This window comes from Ochlerotatus camptorhynchus, unplaced genomic scaffold (assembly GCF_037179485.1).
Source record: "Ochlerotatus camptorhynchus isolate MF236.1 unplaced genomic scaffold, CSIRO-AGI_Acam_v1.1 ptg000442l, whole genome shotgun sequence".
In the NCBI taxonomy this organism is placed as follows: Eukaryota; Metazoa; Arthropoda; class Insecta; order Diptera; family Culicidae; genus Ochlerotatus; species Ochlerotatus camptorhynchus.
In genome coordinates this window covers 757,423-764,372 of record NW_027040928.1, presented here as the reverse complement: position 1 = coordinate 764,372, position 6,950 = coordinate 757,423, and the positions used below count along the sequence as shown (strand labels likewise).

General features: G+C 39.6%; 1 pseudogene; it reads left to right on the top strand.

The window, feature by feature from the left end:
- The first annotated feature begins 516 nt into the window (after window positions 1–516).
- Window positions 517–1,662, top strand: LOC135711782 (uncharacterized; annotated as a pseudogene).
- The last annotated feature ends 5,288 nt before the right edge of the window (window positions 1,663–6,950 follow it).

Here is a 6,950-nt window from a genome sequence, read left to right as displayed (position 1 = left end):
AATCATAATTCATGAACAGGCTTGCCAAAAGCTCCATCAAGAGTCATCAATAAGCTGAGCTCCAGCATATTTTGATGATGATATATTTTGCTCTCACTGAGCTATACTTGATGCTCAAGCTGGGCTCTTGCCTACCCGCATCGCTGAGAGGGATGCGGAGCTCGTTCTCAGGTGTACATCGACTCTGCCTACCGAGCAGAAATTTTAACTTCGTGATGCGCTCGCGCAAAGCAGTAAACTTGGAGCTTCGTGATGTATTCGTAGAGAGCATGGCTTTTGATGGCTTTTCCCAGTGCGCATGAATGAGTGATTTTGTGTTGTATTCGAGAAAGAAGTGCACAACCACGAAATTTAAAAAAATGCAACGTATGCATATATTCCTTAAGGCCGACAACATAGTAGAAGCGATTCGAAGCGATTCGATTCGTTGGCAATAAGCGGAGCGCTTGCGTGAAAGCACCCTCTATGAGCGTTCTATGGGAATCGCCCAAACCAGCCATAATGAAAGCGATGCGAAGAGGTGTAAAGCGTTCAGCAAAGCGACAGAGCTGTTCGTGTTGTGTTTTGACGCCTTCGAACGCAAGTGGACTGATTCTAGTGAGGAAAAATGGACACCGAAATCGATTCGGAAAATCTGATTGCTCTCGTTTTTACGAGAAAAGCGCTGTGGGACAAAACATTGAAACAGTACCGGAACCGGTTGATGGTCGATAAGCTTTGGCGACAAGTTTCCTGTGAGCTGGGAGGAGAGGCAACAAGTAAGTGTAAATAGTGATTTATTTCATAATTAATATAATGTTTTTATTTACTTTACAGCGGATGCAGTGAAGAAAAGATGGAAAAATCTCCGGTCCTCGTTTGCGAAAGAGATGAAGAAGATTCCGGAAGGAAGATCTGGTGACGCAGGACCATCGAACTATGGAACATATACATCCTGGCCCTTTTTCGAGTCGATGCTTTTCTTGAAGGATCAAGTAAAACCACGCAAGTCCGGCAGCAACCTTTCGGCTGGTGGTGGTGGCAATGAAAACGATGTGGATGATGAGGACCTCCACGAAAGCGTATCAGAAACCATACCTGAAGAGCCAACCGATAATGCAGATGCATATGAAGTCGCTCCTGCAGCTGAAATAATTCCTCATCCGAACCCACAACCACGAAACAGAGTTGGTAAGCGAGGTGTTCAACAGCAGCTGATTGACATTGAAGCCCGGAAATTGAGACTACTGGAAAAAAAAGGCTAATAAGTCTAGTGCTTGTGACGACGATGAGGATGAAGCATTCTTCAAAAGCCTCCTGCCACATGTGAAAAAGCTGAAGCCAAGAGAAAAACTGGAATTTCGAATGGAGATGCAAAGTCTCGTACACAAGCTTGTCTACAAGGACAACAGAACCCAGGATGATCCGAATGTGTACAACATTCAAAGTTCTACGCCGTTGCAGAGCCATGCACCATTTGCTGAGTTTGAAATGAACGCATCACAGACATCTTGTTCATATCAATGTACTCCACCAATGCAACAACATGATGATATTATCACAATAGAGTACCAGGACGTCCCGATGACAAATGAAGATCAGCGCTCCACCATAATTTCCACTGAAAGGCAATATTACTCAGTGATTACATCACCTATCTCCAGTGTAATCTCCCAAAAATAGTTTTGATTTTTGAACAGTGCATTTATTTTCAACTTCAATATGATAAATACATAAGTTCGAAGCGATTTCAAAGCTTATTTCTGATCATAAAGTCTTTGAAGTAATTACGTACAAAGCGTCCAGTTTTATATTTTGTTAGTTATATTTTGTCAGTTATATTTTGAAACATGTGTTGTTCGCCGTCTTCTTATTACCTCCTTCATTCAACTCAGCGGCCTCCTCCAGTTGCACATCGAGTCCTTCATGGTCAATGACGACATTGTGAAGGATGCAAATCGCTTTCACAATATCATCGGTGAACTCCTGTCCTGTTTCAATTGGTTTCCACAGGAGCCTCCACTTTGCGGTCATAATGCCGAACGCACACTCAACACACTTTCTTGCTCTCGATAGTCGTGAGTTGAAATATTCGAGGGATTCAGTCAATTGGTTTCGTGGGTATGGGCGGATCAAATTTCGTATTAGTGGATAGGCTTCGTCTCCGACAAATACGTACGGCATTTTCAATGTAAGTTCCTGATCTGGCAATGGAGCATCTGGTGGGATGTTAAGTCTTCCTTCGGTTAACAGTTCGTACATGTCGGAGGCACTAAACGTTCCAGCATCGCTCTGCTTACCGTATCCACCGACTTCCACCATCAAGAACCTGCTATTGGCGTCTTCAACGGCTTGTATAACGCTTGAATAATATGCTTTATAGTTGTAGTACATTGATCCGGAATTATCTGGACATCTGACTCGAATATGTTTGCCATCAATAGCGCCGATGCAGTTTGGGAAATTCCATTTAGTCCAATACTCATTTGCCACCGATCGAAACATTTGCTCAGTTGGCACTGGCATATAAATCGGCTGAAGAACTTCCCATAGTGCTTGGCACGTTTCTCGGACTACGCTAGCAACCGTTGATTGACCCATACGGAATGAAAATGCGAGGCTAGCAAAAGATGATCCTGTTGCAAGGAACCTGCAAAATAAATATACAAGGTGCATTTGAATATGATGTTGTTCCAACAATCAAACAATTTAAATCATACCTGAGAGTAACAATCAATCGTTCACAAGGTAGAATCGGTTCTTGATTAAAGTTGGTCCAGTCTTTTATTATCTTGTTTGTCACTAGATTCAAAATCACATCGAATGTGTCCATATCCATTCTTGTGTAAGACCGAAACTTCTCTGGATATTTACGAAGATCTTCGTACAACCTGAAGAACTCCCCATCTCGCCTTCTATTTCGATTGATCGGGTGAACTGCAAACTCTCTTTCGTTGTTGATTATGAAATTAATCGTGCTTGAGGAAGCGAAATATTCCTCATCGGATGAATCCATGCTGAATAACAAATTTGAACAAATATTTTGCACTGCGCGCGCGACTGTAATGTTTTCAAAAACGCTTTCACTATGTCATAGGTTGCTTCGCTTGCCGCTGCATTTCGCTTTGCCAATTGCTATCGCATCGAATCGCTTCGAATCGCTTCTACTATGTTGTCGGCCTAACTTCAAAGTGGCAATTGTATTCGTAGGATAACTGTGTATATTCTCGGTAAACGCCCCTATTTTAGGCAAATCATAATAGCTCGTGTTTGTAAACTTAACCACGATTTCGGCATTTCAACTGTCTCGTATAGCGGATCATCTCTTGGGTTGAAAACTAAAATCGTAATTGAAATTCAAGAGATATTAGGCTATACTGGGAATACATACATAGAGTCGTAGATACAAAAATTCTACGTGTTTCTATCATGTATGAGTTGCAAATTGCAAATTTAATGCTATGCTGAATTTTGAGGTAGAGTTTGATTTAAATTTCTTTTCAAATTGAAGTTGTGTTTTGTTTTAATTTTTTTTCTCACAAGATTTACACTTTCATTCACCATCTACTGAATCTCCTAACTTGTTGAAGAACAGAGCCGTACCAAAATTTGATTTGCGTTTCTGCGACATCAACAACGATATGCGACAACGCTACACCAACAATTGAAATAGGCGGAACAACCAAACGTAAACAATTGTTTTTAACACAAATTCCTCGAAAATCAAAGCACATCCAAACAATCTAATACCATCATCTGATAGAGCAAACTTCCTTTATCGAATATCAATTTTAGTTTACGTGGTAGTGTTTTGATTCTCGAGAATTATTTGTTTAAAACCATTGCTTACGTTGGGTTGTTCAGCCTATTTCAATTGTTGGTCCAGAAAGATTTCCGAGCTACCGTGTGTGCAGCGAGAGTAGCAAATTGAATGAATGAACATGTTAAAAGGCAACAGGAGAATACGAAAACACCACCAAGGGATAATCCATAAACGTAGTAATTAGTACTTTTACTAGTTTCGTCAGAAATATAATTTCGTATATCCACTCATAAAGCACTTAGCGGAAAAAAACGATCAAAGATTATTGTGACTGAGTTTGAGTAACCCAAAAAGTGGTTCCCAAGTTTAAAAACATCAATCTTTTAAAATGTTACGTTATCTGGGAATGGTCCTATAGTCCATTGAATGTATTGTTGGGTTGTTGAAAGTATAACGAAGCCAACGAAGCTCACCGTTTCACCGAGTCCATCCCGAAGTTCAAAATGTTGTTTGGCGAGCAGAGCCGATGTAAATCATTCCTCACCCAAGAACGACCCCGCATCACTCATCGTGATGCGTGTTTGTGGAAGTCCAGCTTGAGCATCAATCTGAGCTCGAGCTCTTTTGCGCTCTTTGGATTTGACATCATTGCTCTTTATATGTGAGGGATGAAATAGCTCACGATAAATGAGCATCTATACGGCATAATCTGAGTTTGAGGAGTTTAGGCAAGCCTGTTCATGAATACTTAGGGTATAATCTTCATCCATGATATCATAATACCACTTCCAAAAAAAAATATAATTTTGTATCAAAATGCAAAAATCGAAAAGATTACATATTTTGAGCGATAACCTTCAGGTAGATTATTCTAAATACACAATATTTTTCTAGTAAGCCTATATTCAGTAGAGGCTTCAATCCTACTCATAATCTTTGGTCCATCACTTCGTTTACCTGCCTTTCAAACCAGTGCGTACTTATGCCCCGCTTCCCGAGTAAATTCGGATATCAAAATAAAGTAAATTATGTTTATGAAATTGTATTGATTACATATTTTGATTTAATATTTTTTTCATTTCAGTTGAATTCATACTATGATATTATTTTGATATTTAAAAAAAAATATATTTCAAAATAAAATATAATATTTTATGAAAAGACCCAACAAACAATTCAATGTCACAAATAAACATACATATGAATAAATGCTGTATGACAGTGTATAATGCTGAATAAAATAGGGTGTCGAATTATGTGCTGAAAAAAGTTCGTTGAAGCCGATAGATCCACTGTTTGCTCTTATATGATTAATTGAAAGGTTTATAAACGCTGACTGTCTTCCTGATTCAGAACCAGAAGTTTGATCTAATAACAAACTCAATGAGTGTAATTTGTACATACATTGACGCTTTCATTCGACTGCTTTCAATTGATTTAATAAAATTCTTTATTAGACGTCTGATAAATTTTACTACAAAACGGAAGCCGTCACCCGAAGGTTTCTAAAGGAAAATCCTAACGTCTACGTGCTCAAATCGGACAAAGGCAACAAAACGGTTTTGATGGAGGCGGACGACTACAAACGGAAGATGCTAGAACTGCTGGGGGATAGAAACACGTACAACCCAATCGCAACAGATCCCACGTCGAGATTCGAAAGGCGAAACAACAACTTAGTAAGAAGACTCCGTGACTTGGAACGAATCGACAAGCGGGTGACAAGACAGCTAACCACGTACAGCGCGGCATGTCTGGGAATACATGGCCAACCCAAATCGCACACAAAGCAGGATTACCGCTAAGGCCGGTTGTATCAAACATGACCGAGCCGTCATACCAGCTCTCGAAATACGCGGGCAAAATCATCCAACAATCACTGGTAAGCTCGTACAATATTGGCGATTCGTTCACCTTCTCTGAATTTATAAACAGTGTTACCCTCCCGCCAACGTGAAAGCACTGTTCACGTTGAAACCTAAGTCGTTTGTGTCCAACACGATCATTATGAGATGAAACGAAATCAGTCTAAACACCAACATAAGTTTGGATCTGTTTTTAGAGATAGTAGATTTTTGTCTCGACTCTTGCTCAACACTACGAACCAATTTTAGGAACGGTCATGGGCAACCCTATCTCACCGGCTATTGCAGATTGGGTGATGAAAACACTGCTAGCCACAGTCATCCGTATGTTGAACATTCCACTCGTTCACACGTAAACACGTCGATGATCTGATCATGGCTATTCCACTCGATCAACTGCAACATGCACTTGACACCTTCAATAGCTACGACGTACACATCTGATTCACCCATGAGTTAGAAGTGGATAACAAATTACCCTTCTTGGACATGCTCATAATACGACAAAGCGATCAGAAGATAAAAACACAATGGTATCAGAAACCCATTGATAGGGGAAGATTTCTGAACTTCCGATGAGTTAAAAGTTGAACATGGCCAAAAATTTCGTTAGTAGAGTTAAGCAGCTCTCTTTTAAAATTGTCGATCAAACGAAGGCCAAAAACATCGACGAACAACTTAGTCTGAACGATTACCCTAGACCGCTGTAGTTTTGCTCAGGAACAGACTCATTAATCTTATGAATGAACTACCAAGCCAAAACAGAACAAGACTAGAACAACCCAAGTAACATTGCAAGTTTTATCGAGGTTTTATAGCATTCTACAAGTCTAAATCATGGTCTACAGAACCCTCATAAAACCAAAATTATTACTTGGGAAGGAGACCTGGAATCAGGGTGGCCAGACCTACCGATTTTTGGGATGCCTACCGATTCACAGACGAAAGGTTCGAAACTACCGATTTTTCACTTTTCCTACCAAGAATCACAGATTTTAAGGCTGTGTTCCATTTGGTGAATTTTCACTTAAACTTTACAGTTCGAAAATAAATTATAGTGTTCGAAAATCCCTCTGTTGTTAATCGTCCGATTTTCGAGAAGGTGTTTGTCAAGATTGATTCCTGATCGGTCAAACTTACAAACTTTTATATTATTTAAGATAAACCGAAGCAGTTGTAGAACAATCAATTCAAAGCAACTTTGTTGAAGACACAACGTTTTTATCTCTTATGGGTCATGAGTTATGATTTTTTTAAACAAGCAGGTTAGGGTGGCGACTAAAATCGGTTTTCTTTTAATATCTTTTCATGCGTTAATTTCTCGTAAAAACATTGTTCTGATT